Raw genomic sequence first — 13,158 nt, 5'->3', positions numbered from 1 at the left:
ACTTACAGGATTTAGATCTTCTGCAGTGAAATTGAAAGGTGATAAATGATCCTTGGCTTTTTCTGTAGTACTGTATATAGCACTGTCCGATAAATTATTTTGTCTTGTTTGTTATAATCCATTTCAAATGAAAGGGGTGTATTGAAGGATCTAACAGAAGGGTGCTAAATAGTCCAATGGTACGTCTTTTGGTGGTGTTTCAAGAGACTTATCACTGTTTCCTCCATTTTTTCGTGGGAGCGTTGCCTTCGTACGTTTTGTGGTCCATCAGTACATCAACAATAAAATTTCAACAAAATTAAAGGAGCAATGCCTTCTAGAAAGGAACATATACTCTTGAAAGATTCCAACTGCATCTCCCTAATTAGTGGACTATTTCATTGTTCATGGAAGCTTGATACAATCAAAGTGCAAGTAAAACCTTCATAAATTAACCGTAAACACACTAAAAGTCACTCAGTTCATGTTGAGCTTTCCAGCATCTTCTTTTCCTCTGAACTTAGAAGAAAACAAGGACATCTCACTTCATCATAGTGAACTTTATTATCAGCACTGTTTAAAATCTCACACATTTCATGTACTCTTATCTTTATGCCCTCATGTTTTCCTACATTTCCTATTACCTATCCTTCGCAAGATCCCGGAAAAGTTATCAAGAAATCTCATCTAGACCTCTAAGCTGTCTTTGGTTCAAGTCATAAATTAACTCAAAATCATTCATGCAGCAGTTCTTTTTAGGTTCACCCAAGGATCCTGTGGATATTAACTAGGAAAAAAAGAGTCCTTAAATTTGACCAACTTGGGGCTAAGGTCCATTGATTGGGGCAGCCTGGCTCAGTGGGCCAAGCAACCGACTTCGACTGAAGGAAGTTGGTAGGAAGGGTGCCCTACAATTTATTTCCCCACCATATATCTTTAAGATGAGATGGCCAACAAAAAAATGAAAAAAAAAAGAAAAAAAAAAGACTACATTAATGAGTAAGAGTGGACCTGTAGTCACTGCAATGAGACAAACTTAATTAATATTTAGGACAAATATAAAGATATAAGATAGATATTAGAAAGAGATGTACATGTTTCAAGTTTCTTCCTAATTGATGATGCTAGCAAGTCCACATGGAAGGCCAACATTAGCCACAATATGTTATTGTTTTGAAATCCAACCAGGAGAAATAATATCAGGTCTGGAGCAGATATTGTGTCATGTGCCTTCTGAACATAAGTGATCAGAACAACAAAGACGCCGCTTTAAAAAAGACCTGTAGTATCTGTAGTTGGCAGTTGGGTAGAGTATACGCGTCAGTGTAACTCTAATTTCAATAGGTACATTGATAAATGTAGGCCCCCTGGTTAACCAGGGGTGTAGGTGGTGTATTGATCAACGTAGGTCCAAGATGGGAGTATTTTAATCCTCTCGTTGAGGGTGATTTTGGATCCCATCAAGTATACGTTTTGGACTGTATCAGTTGCAGGACCCAAGTTGGATTCAGTATGATTTCAGGACTGATAACTAGGGGAAGGCATAATCTCTCTCCCCTTTTGAAATCTCTCTTCATTTCAGTCAATTTTCAAAATTCTACCTGGGCCAAGGAGAAAAAAAAAAATCCTTGCATTTAATGTTAGATTGGAATGTTTCCATCTAGATCTTAAAAATGATAATGTGACAGTTTATTCTCCAGCTGGGACCACAGGATGACAGTCACAAGCAATCATTAAAGTTGAAAAGCCGATTAAAATCTTTGCCACAGGATCAGATTTGAGATAAAAGCTGAAATTTAGGATCAACTCAGATAATTAATACTGTAGAAAGTAGTCTCAGTAGGAACAACATGTTGAGTTTTTGATAGGATTTAGTTCTAAACAAAAAGAAACAACAAACCGATATGTGAATACATAAGCACAAAAAACAAGAGAAACAAATATGGGGGATGCTACTGTGTTTACATATACAAGCAATAATAATTCAACCATGCAGAGTAGAAACAATATGATATGATATTCTCAAAACGGCTAGCTTGTGACAATATATTAGAATATTGCTTTTTCAAGGTATCTCGTTGTGACATTCTTAACAGCGCAAGGATCTAGAACACAATGGCAGGCAGCTGTTCCAGGGGCTTATTCAAGGTGAAATTTTAAGATATAGTTATACTCCAACAGTATTCTTGTATAGAAATTCCTGCAATGGATGATATAACATGCTCACCTATCTACTTACCTTGCTATGCCTCCTTTTAGGTATGATTATTAAATAATCATCTGCTGCTTTAAGTGTTGCATTCTATAAGGAAGGCAGCTCATAAATGTGCATCACATATACCTATAATTTCTCACTTAATCATCTAACTACTATTCCTGAAATAAAATAATAAACACAAAAGTTACTGAAATACTTGCTCCATCATGTGTCATCTCATACTTTGACATAGGCATGTGATCTACATTCACTATTTGATAATTAGCCCAAACATACCACACTTACCAAAGGGTGCACATTCCCTAACCACCAAATTGTCTTGATCTTTTTTTCTTTTTTTTTTTTTTATAATCTTTATGCCTGCAGATGTGGACAACCTTCTACACTTGAAACGAGATATCCCCTATCTTTGATACTCAAATTGTCCCCTTACCAAGATAAGCTTTAGCATGGAGGATTTGCTCGGGAGCATCCTCTTTGCTTTTACCTTTACACAGCATGACTAAAGGCTTCATCCAATATTGTCTATAGTTACAGTGAAGTGTGACAAGTTGAAAAAGTTTGAAATAATTAAATTTAGTCACAACAATGACATAGCTTCCACCAAAAAGATTGAGTAAATTTAAATAAAATGAGAGAAAATCAGTGGGCAACATGGCTTATTGTGTGAGACACAATTTGCAAGAAATGTCTTTTTCGATTTTTCCACCCCATTTACTGACTTACCCTTCACTCCTAGGTTGCTACATCATTTTCATGACCTAACTTCTGCCCAAACAAACTCTTAAGCTGATCCACATAAGATAACTTGCCAATTTTGAAATCTTGAGCATGTTTCTTTCTTTCTTTTCTTTCTTTTCTTTTCTTTCTTTTTTGTTTGTTTAAGTGGGCTACAGAGTGGGTGACCGGAAGAAGAATACGCCAAGGGCAATCTTCCCCACTTTTGACTCAAAGAAGCTTCCACTGGGGAATCGTTATGGTTTGTTTCTTTGTTGAAGGACCCCACTACCCTGATCTGCAGTGTCCTATTCGTTTTGCTCTGATCTTTTGTTTTTTTGGTTCCTTCTTTGCTGTCGGTGGTTGCATCCCATGTTTCATTTGCCTGTTTTGAAAACCTTCAAATGCTAATTTCTACAGTGTCCTATTCGTTTTGCTCTGATCCTTTTTTTTTTCAGGTTCCTTCTTTGCTGTCGGTGGTTGCATCCTATGTCTCATTTGCCTGTTTTGAAAACCTTCAATGTTAATTTCTATTATTGTTCACCCTAGAGGTGTCAAATTTTATTGGCAGAGATTCGCTTTAGCTGTGGTTGTATGTGAAGAAGAGCAAGTTGATTGCTGGAATTAAATTTCAGAAAATACATATGAATCAAAAATAAATTGGATCGAAAAACCATTAGCTTGATGAAGCGTGCTCTCTCTGACAGTTGTTCTACTACTAACATGTCGCAAACTCTCTTCATATAATATATTAGAAGCATATGAAGGACATAAAGTACAAAATCATACTAGAAATAGGAATAGGTAATAAAAGAACTTGCTAGAACTTAGCTACTATAAATATAGAAATTTGGCTAAATTTTGATATTATCTTCATTTATCAGTTGGTTCCTGTGAAACTTAGTATGGTCCAGCTGGTCATAATACCTATTAGCTGCATCCTTTGCTGCATCAGTATCTCTGAGATTAGAACCTTAGGGCTCACAAGAGCCAGAATGATATTTTTTGGATCTAGCTATAAATTCGCAGATTTATGAGCAAGCTGTGAATGCTTAGTGAAAAAGACTGCTGAATTAAGGCAATTATGTGGTACAAGTTGAAAGATAGAGGAGTTCAACGACAAAGATATCGAATTGCCCACCATGAATTACATCGACCATGCTCATTGTGTAAGTTCAATTGCTAAAAATGTACTGGCAATGATTTAAATTAACAGGAACATAGAAGATCTATCAAGGTCTCCGAGTGGAAAAAAGAAAACAGGCACCTGCATAAAAGAAAGAACATTTCTCTCATAAAAGCATGCTAGTTGAACAAGTATATTTATATCAGTCGTGTAGTCTTGAAAGCAAACTATGAATTTCTTATCATAAAAAGGCAAATATGAATGAACTAAATTAGAATCTGTCCTCTGCATAAGTTGTAATTAAACTGAAAATAGAAAATAATTTTAAAGTTATGCTAACTAAAAACTTCTGTCCAACAATAAATTATTGATCTAATTTCACGAGAATGGGAAAAAAAAGAGATTAGGTAAAATGGTTTACCTTTCCAATCATTCTTGTTTTCAAGTCCAGGTTCTGCTCACCACAGTGACCTCATGTATAGATCAAGAAATATGGTACAGTGCTTCCATTTCAGATTTACAGTGTTGTGGACATGAGCTTCCACAGCATATTTTAAGGTTCTTTGGAGGTCCAGATATTTCATAGACTCGTGATAACTGAGACATCAAATGTTACAAGCCCATTACAGCCATGGTTTTGGAGCTGTAATTTTTCTAGATATTTAGGTATAAAAAAGTTTGTACCTACAGCATGTCTTCCATGGTTCAAAAAATTTTCAGGTTATAATGTTGATGTTTTCGGCAGGTCCATCAATGAGGGAGGTAGACCCGCTGTGGTGCTGGACACATTATCCACGATCACATGGGAGCCACTGTAGCAGCCAGTGGCAGCTTCCAACGGAGTAGAAATGTAGCCATGATGGACCTGTCTGCTAAATGGGAAGGTGTCTGCTGCACAGTCAAAATTCTGAGGGCATTTCATATATGGCTTGAGGGCCAGTCTGGATCAACCACTTGCCATCTCTTACATCTAGAAATCATCTCTTGTTGCTGGATATTCTGCTAGTCACTCAGGACCTTGAATCATTCCACATCTCACACACCTACCACAAGGGCAATCAAGCGGCTGACTGGACTGTTAACTATGTAGCTGATCATGGTAACATTTCTTTCTCTTGTACTGACCTTCCTCTGGCTCTTTGTGAACTAGCTCTAACTGATGCTCTGGGATGTGTTTTCCCAAGGACCATGTAAGTTTTCCTGGTTTATCCCAAAAAAAAGAAAAAAAGTGAGGAAAATAATCCATGTTGATGGCTGCTTGAGGGAAAGGGCAAAACTACAATAACCACAACCAAATTAACTTAATGCTATGAATCAGGATTGAACTTCCACATCCTTATTCGACATTTGCAAAGAGGATCCAGAATTAATGCAAGTAATGGGCTAAATAAAATAGCATAGCACCAAAAGAATTGTGTCCTTAATTGCCATCTGCAAGGCCAACTGCTCTTCTGGTGATAATCGTCTACCTTTTGACTGCAGGCTTAGAACAAACATTCTCAATGTCAAAGTATGACAAGAATTATATCGATTAATTTACATGGATTTCAAACTAGGGAAACCATAAAAGCTTGGTTGTCCAGCACTAGATCTGGCTGAGATGTGAAACCTGAGCTCACTCTGAGTTTCATAAAGATGGTGTAATTTTGAAATTAAGTATGCCTTACAAATATCCTATATATCCAAACAAGTTCAAAGGAAACTTCTAGTAAACATTATTTGCAACATACCCTGGTAATCTTCATGGGAATGCAACTGGATAAATGCAGTATCATGGATGCAAGAATGTGTGCATTAATATTTATATGAACGTTTACCAGATCCACAACTTTTTACATGTTTGGTTTTGACCAAACTATGTGATAGTTTTAATAACTGATGTCAGGCTATAGCTGGTTTGCTTCATGCTAAATACAAAATCCTCAAGTCAAAACGCCAGCATTTAGCCAAATGCATGTGATGATGAGCCACCCTCGCTGCTCATGTACCAGTTTAGTCACATCTAGAGTCCCCATCTTGGCAAGATAGTTCAAAGAATAAAGACATAAAATGCCAATTGGATCCCCTACATCTATGATAACTATCCTGTTCCAGAATGAATCAGTATCAGAGACAGGTAATATTTATGGAGGAAATCATGAATAAGTTCAAAAATTATTAAATGAACTTGATGTCAAAATTAAAGCCCTAGTTATAAGGTACAAAGGCATCGCAATTTGCCACTTTCTTCAGATGAAACAAGCATGCATGCATGCCTAAATACACAAGTATGTGCACAAATGTAGAAAAACATGAGTAGAATAATGCTTCAGATAGAGTTAGGACTTGATATCGCTGGTTCATGTTTGGTCAAAGCAGAACAAGTGAAACTTAGCACTGTTAGTAGCATCTTGAATCTGGATTAAAAAGAGATTAACTGCCCCATTTGCTACTTTTTTGGCAAACAATCAGAATGAAAGGAAGGGAGAAAACCTCTAAATATCCAACAAACTTAAAATGAACATGCTTGGTCAAGGCAGAAGAACTGAAAGTTAGTGCTTTGAGCAGCAGATTGAAACTTGATACCTCTTTTGCTACTTTTTTTGGGGAAACAATCAGAATGAAAGGAATAGAGGAGAAGAAGAAGAGGAAAGGAAGGGAGAATGCCTCCAAATATCCAACAACCTTAAAAAGAACATGCTTGGTCAAGGAAGGACAACTGAAATTTAGCACTGTTAGTAGCATCTTGAATCTCGATTAAATAGAGATTAGCAGTCTCTTTTCCTACTTTTTTGGCAAAAAAATCACAATAAATGAGAGGGAGTGCGCCAGGGTAGGGGGCGGCGGTGTGCAAGTGGGGCGGGGTGGGGAAGAGAGAGAGAGGAGGAGGAGGAGGAGGAGATCAGGTATTAGATGGAAATATTGCAGTAAGACCAACATAATCGAAAAGTACGTCATTTTAACTAACGCTTGACTGGTGAAAAAAAATTAGGAAATGGACAAAATGATTTATCAGTTTTGACCATCTTGGTTGAGACAGATAATGCAATATGGGGATAAGGTCATGCCTAAAGATGCCCATGACCTCGAACAACAAATGAACGGAATCCAGATTCTAGACAATAAGCAATCAGCTATAATGAAGAAATATGACCAGTAGATGATTTAACAAGGTGACTGTTTATGAGGCAACCATGGTTATGCACTTATCTGTAGGGGGGCTCCGAGACAATTATAATGAAGTTGCTGTTATTATTGTTTTCCTTCTTCTTCCTTCTCTCTTCTTCTTCTTCTTCGGCTTCTACTTTTTTAAGTGATGGCATAAAAATGAGTATACATGTGTTCCAATCCTCATAAGGACCTTATCCTTGCAATATGTCTGATATTTGGAAGGGAAGAATAAATGTCTATGGTAGGACTAAATAATGGGGTCTCTAACATAGATCTAAGAGGACTGTATTACAAATTTTCTGAAAACCATATCCATTTTTAATCCCTGAAGGTAAGATGTTAGAAGACTATATAACTGGTAAGCAGGGACAGATGGAGGGGGGGGGCTTGGGGGGCCCTGGCCCCCGCAACATTCAAAAAAAAAAAAAAAAAAAAAAAATATATATATATATATACTAATTAAAATTTATTATGTAGTCCCCCCAAGCATCTAACGCACACGCACACGCACGCACATACATACATACATACATACATACATATATATATATATATATATATATATATATATATATATATATATATATATATATATATCTTAAAACAGAATTTATTATGTCGTAAGTGGATCCTTTATGGAATTTTAAATGCCTACGCCTCCCTTCTTTCTCGTGTCTTTCTGTTTCTATCTTTCCCATCGTTCAATTCATGGTTTAGAGGGGATAACCTTGCAATGCTTACAGAATTCATATTTTGTTCTTTGAGGTTTCAACCTTGAAGAACTGAACGAGGACCAATGAAGTGATCATTGAAGTTCTGTAGCAAGTATCACTATTCACTAGTAATTACCTTCTTTCAATTGTTTTGGGTTGCATGCGCTGTTATGTGATAGGAAGATACAATGGAGGATGCCTTGAATTGAAATATTGCTAGTTGGGAGTTGTATTTGGGAATAGGTCAAGACTCACCTGCCTTTTTTTTTTCTTTTTCCGATGCTTCCATTTCCTTCCTTGGAACACACGGCTCACAGGATCTCATTTATTCTTCTCCCATCACCTACCTTTTTTCTTTTGATCTAAAGATTCCAAACAGATGTTATGAGAAGCCTAATAGGTGCATTCTTCTCAGCCATAGCTTAACAATTTCAAATCTTACCAGGTAATGAAAAGAAATATAAAAATTTTATTTTAAAAATTTGTATGTTATTAACATATTTGGTTAATAATATATTTTTATTGTCTAAAATATATATATTTTTTAAGTTAGCATCATCGTTTTTTAAATTTTTTACATAATTGATGGACATATATAACTTGAATTTCTATTAAATCTTTGCAGGTATTGCAATAGTGAAATTTTTTCTTGAGGTGAAAGGATTTGTTGGTCTCCCACGTAATAATAGCTTGTAGAATGCGGGTAATACACTTTTAAACAATCCTATATCTTGCTTTTAATATGTATTTTTAAAGTTAGCCTTTGTCTGATACATAAACAATTTTCTACAATAATATCATTTATTTAATTTCATGTAAAAAGGCAATCCTATTTGTTGCTTATAATATATATTTTTATAATTGTTTAATCAATAAACCATTTCATTCCTTTTAATTTTATATTAGGCTAATTATGGGAAAGCCACGTACTATTGATGCTTTTTTCAAAAAAAAAATGTTGAAGCTCAATGTGAACATGGTGAAGCTACTGATTTATCCTGCTAAGAATCCAAGAGTAGAAAAAGAAGTTGATATTTTTTCTTTAGAACGTGATCTAAGATTACGTGTGCCAATATATGAGTATCCTATTGATCAACGGGATGAAATTCGGCGTGCTTATATAAAAGCAGGACCATATCATCCTTATCTTTCTCAATATCCTTCATCTGGTTTAGAAAAATATTTATGACATTTTCAGTATTCTTGGTTTAAGAAGTTTCCTAATTGGTTAGAGTATTCACCTGCTAAAGATGCAGCATTTTGTTTGCCATGCTATGTGTTCAATAATCCTTCAAATGTTCACCATGGTACCAATGCTTTTACAGAAAAGGGATTTCAAAATTGAAAAAAAGTTCATGAAAAAGATTGTGCATTTTTTGTCCATATTGGAGATTGCCCAAATTCACCATATAATATTTGTGTGAAGTCTTGTGACACTTTGATGGCTCAATCTCAACACAGAGAGAAAATCTTTAGCAAGCAAAGTGCTCAAATAGTTGCTAATAATCATTTACGGCTTAAGGCATCTATTGATGATGTTCGGTGGCTTACCTTTCAAGCATGTGCCTTTAGAGGTAATGATGAGAGTTCTGAATCATTAAATCGTGAAAACTTCATTGAATTGATAAAACTTTTAGCATCTTATGATCAAAATATTGCAAATATTGTACTTTAAAATGCACTTGAAAATGCTTAATATATCTCATCTAGTATCCAAAAGAAGATATTATTCATTTTTGCAAGAAGAATTCGTGCTACAATTTGTGAGAAAATTGAAAATTTTGTATTATTATTGATGAAGCTCGAGATGAGTCCAAAAGAGAATAGATGGCTATTGTTTTGAGATTTGTTGACAAAGAGGGCTATGTGCAGAAAAGATTCTTTGATCTTATTCATGTGTCAGGCACTATAGCATTAACATTAAAAAATGAGATAGCATCTATTTTTTCTCACCATGACCTCAATATTCGAGGTCAAGGATATAACAGAGCAAGTAATATGCGGGGTGAGTGGAATGGACTATAAGCATTGATTTTGAAAGAATGCCCTAATGCATATTATATTCAATATTTTGCTCATCGTTGCAATTGGCATTAGTTGCAGCAGCTAAAGAAGCTAGCCATGTTCATCAGTTTTTTTCTAATTTGACATTTATTGTCAATGTTGTTAGTAATTCTTTCAAAAGGCACGATCAACTTAGAGATGCTCATGCTACTAACATTTAAAATTAAATTGCCAATGGTGAGATTGAAACAGGTAGTGGACCGCATCAAATTGGAATATTACAACAAGCTGGAGATACTCGATGGGATTCCCATTTGGCATCTATTGAAAGGTTATTACTAATGTTTGATGGAACTTGCTCTGTCCTTCAAATTATTATGACAGAAGGTAATTATTCACAATGAGGTGCTGCAGAGTTTGCTTATAATGCCATGACATCTTTTGAGTTTGTCTTTACATTACATCTTATGAGAGATATCATGACAATTACTCATGATTTGTGTCAAGCCTTGCAATGTAAATCTCAAGATATCTTGAATGCCATTACTTTGGTCTCTACTTCTAAAACTTTGATCCTAAGAATGAGAGAATCATGTTGGAATTTTTTTTTTTAAGAAGTGAAATCATTTTGTGAGAAACATGAGATTGATATTCCTGACATGAGTGCTCCTTGTATCATTAGAAGGAGGCTAGCTCGTCAACAACAGGATCCTATTTCATTTGAGCATCATTATCAGGTAAACTTATTTATTGCTACTACTGATACTCAATGGCAAGAGCTTAATAATAGATTCACTGAAAATACAATGAAGCTACTTGGTCTTAGCTCAAGTTTGGATCTAAGAGATAATTACAAGTCACTTAATGTCGACCATATTTGTGAGCTAGTAAATAAATTTTATCCTGATGATTTTACTGAACAAGAAAAGCTATATTTGAGAATACAAGCACAACATTATAAGCTTGATGTCCCTCATCATCCAAAGTTGAAGCAGTTGTCAACAATTTCTGAACTTTGTCAAGGATTGAAAAAAACAGGAAAGTCTATTGTTTTCTATTTGATTGATCGCTTGATTCGTTGGTATTAACTCTTCCAATTTTCACTGCAACAACTGAGCGATCATTTTCAGCTATGAAGATTACTAAAAATAAACTTCGAAACAAGATGGAAGACGATTTTCTTGCAGATTACTTGATTACCTACATTGAGAGAATGATTGCAGAAAAATTTGATATAGATTCCATTATTGATGAATTTTATGATCTAAAAGAGCGTCGTGCACAACTACGATGATCTCTTAAGGTAAATTTCATGGTGATGATTATATATATATATATATATATATATATATATATATATATATATATATAATAGTAATTATTTTGTTTGGGAAGAATGTAAGACTTTTCGGTTTCAGATATTTTTATTATTGAAATACATATTAAAATTTGTCTGCTTTGCTCATATAAGTACTATATATAATTTTCAATATAAGTATGACTATGTACTTCGGCCCCCCTTAGATTCTAATCCTGGATCCATCCCTGCTGGTAAGTGTAGAATATGATCTGGAGAGTGTTAGCAGGGGGAGTGTGGATTTAATGCAGTTCCTTGGGGACAACCCCAAGCTGGTTGGAGACCTTATTAATATGATAAAGCAATAGATTACCATGAATTCATTCAATAATCTCACCAACCTTTCTCTCAAAAAGGTAAAGATCAAACCAAATCAGAGATACTTTAGAAACAAACACTTGACACACTAAAACGACCCACTTAAAAAAATGAACTCATCCACTGCTGCCGTTACTTCTCCAATATCAGAAATTTCCGACAAGTTAAAGACAAAACCAGAAAATCCAACATAGTAACAAGAACCAAAAATAGGCCCCTAGAACACTACCAACTTCATAAAATCCCATGACTACTTCACCAACTAGCCACACACCATTGGAAAGAACAATTTGGCAGGAAAAAACAGAGGAAGGAGGGAGGGAGGGACGGAGAGAGACCAACCTATGGCAGAACAGCAGATAATTACGGCACAAATCACCCTTCTAACCATCTCAGAGACCGTGGAGATGTAGCTGCCACTTCTCCTTTCTCCCTAGAACGCAGAAGAATGAGTAACAGAAGGGGAAGAGGAAGAGGAAGGGGTAGAAGAAGAAGCAGTGACCACCAAAGACTAAAATCTCGAAAAAAATTAAAAAGAAAGAACATAATCTTCCCATTTGACTCAAAGTTCCAGGAAAACAACACAACATACATAGACATGCACCCAAAAACTCAACTTCAAATTCCTTCAAGCTTAAAACGAGAATAAGTGATTACATTACCATGCTTTCAGGTAAAAATATTGCATTTCCACAGAAACCCGAGAATAAGAACAAAAAAACCAGGTTTTTCCCCAAAATCCCAATTCCAGGCATCAATTGTGGGCAGAAAATCAAGGAACCAACAATAGATAGGCAATGATCCAGATCATATAAACAGATATGATAAAGATAAAAAGCCGAGTCTTTGCATGATTGCTTCCTTCAAAGCTCCCAAATAGATCAGTTTCTGTGCATGACTGACGTACCAGGTGTAGAGTTCGTGGCAGCAGAGACGATCGGCCGCCGGCGGGGCGGCGCCCGCCTCTGCTTCCAATCCGGCGTCACCACAACAACAGCTGGCTCCGCCACCGATCGTCAGTTGCGAACCATTTGGATCCACGAAGGAGGCCCCCAATTTCCTCCTTCCACGCCATTCTACGGGGAACGGCAATTAGGGTTTAAGAGCTCGCAGACGGACCACGGGATGGAGTCGATGGTGTGGCGCGAGGAGGTGCAATAATGAATACTGCAGGAACTTGGATGTAGATTTACAATTGTCAGGGGGTTAGGATTAAAAATCCCTTGGCACTAATTTTGCACGAAACCCCGCAAATAGTTCCTCATTAACATTCCAAATAATACTTATAACTGCCAGAATAAGATGAAGTTAAAAGTGTTTCATGTTAAGTTACTCGTAAATCCGGCGGAAACCGTCGGAACTAGTTTCAGTAATAATATTATTTTATTTTTATTTTTTTTTTTTGTGGCGGGGGGTTTGGTAAAGGGCACTGGGCCGTGTTTGAAATGAACCAGGTCCGAGTCCATCATGCTTAAGGCTAAACAGGCCATGCCAGGCACAGCACGATTAGCATCAGGCTCGAGCCCGACATGGCCCTAGGCCCGATGGATGGCAAGCCGTGCCTGACACGGTCCGT

General features: G+C 36.2%; 1 long non-coding RNA gene across 1 annotated transcript; it reads right to left on the bottom strand.

The window, feature by feature from the left end:
* Positions 1–4,024: 4,024 nt before the first annotated feature.
* Positions 4,025–12,755, bottom strand: LOC140857911 (uncharacterized). Its single transcript, XR_012141357.1, has 4 exons — positions 12,490–12,755; positions 11,925–12,015; positions 4,462–5,240; positions 4,025–4,181 (listed from the first exon to the last, which is right to left on the bottom strand). It is a non-coding gene; the product is annotated as an uncharacterized lncRNA (long non-coding RNA).
* Between the last annotated feature and the right edge of the window lie 403 nt (positions 12,756–13,158).

Source organism: Elaeis guineensis, chromosome 5 (genome assembly GCF_000442705.2).
Source record: "Elaeis guineensis isolate ETL-2024a chromosome 5, EG11, whole genome shotgun sequence".
NCBI classification, from domain to species: Eukaryota; Viridiplantae; Streptophyta; class Magnoliopsida; order Arecales; family Arecaceae; genus Elaeis; species Elaeis guineensis.
Note: the sequence above shows the minus strand (reverse complement) of the source record. Positions and strands in the feature narration are given on the sequence as shown.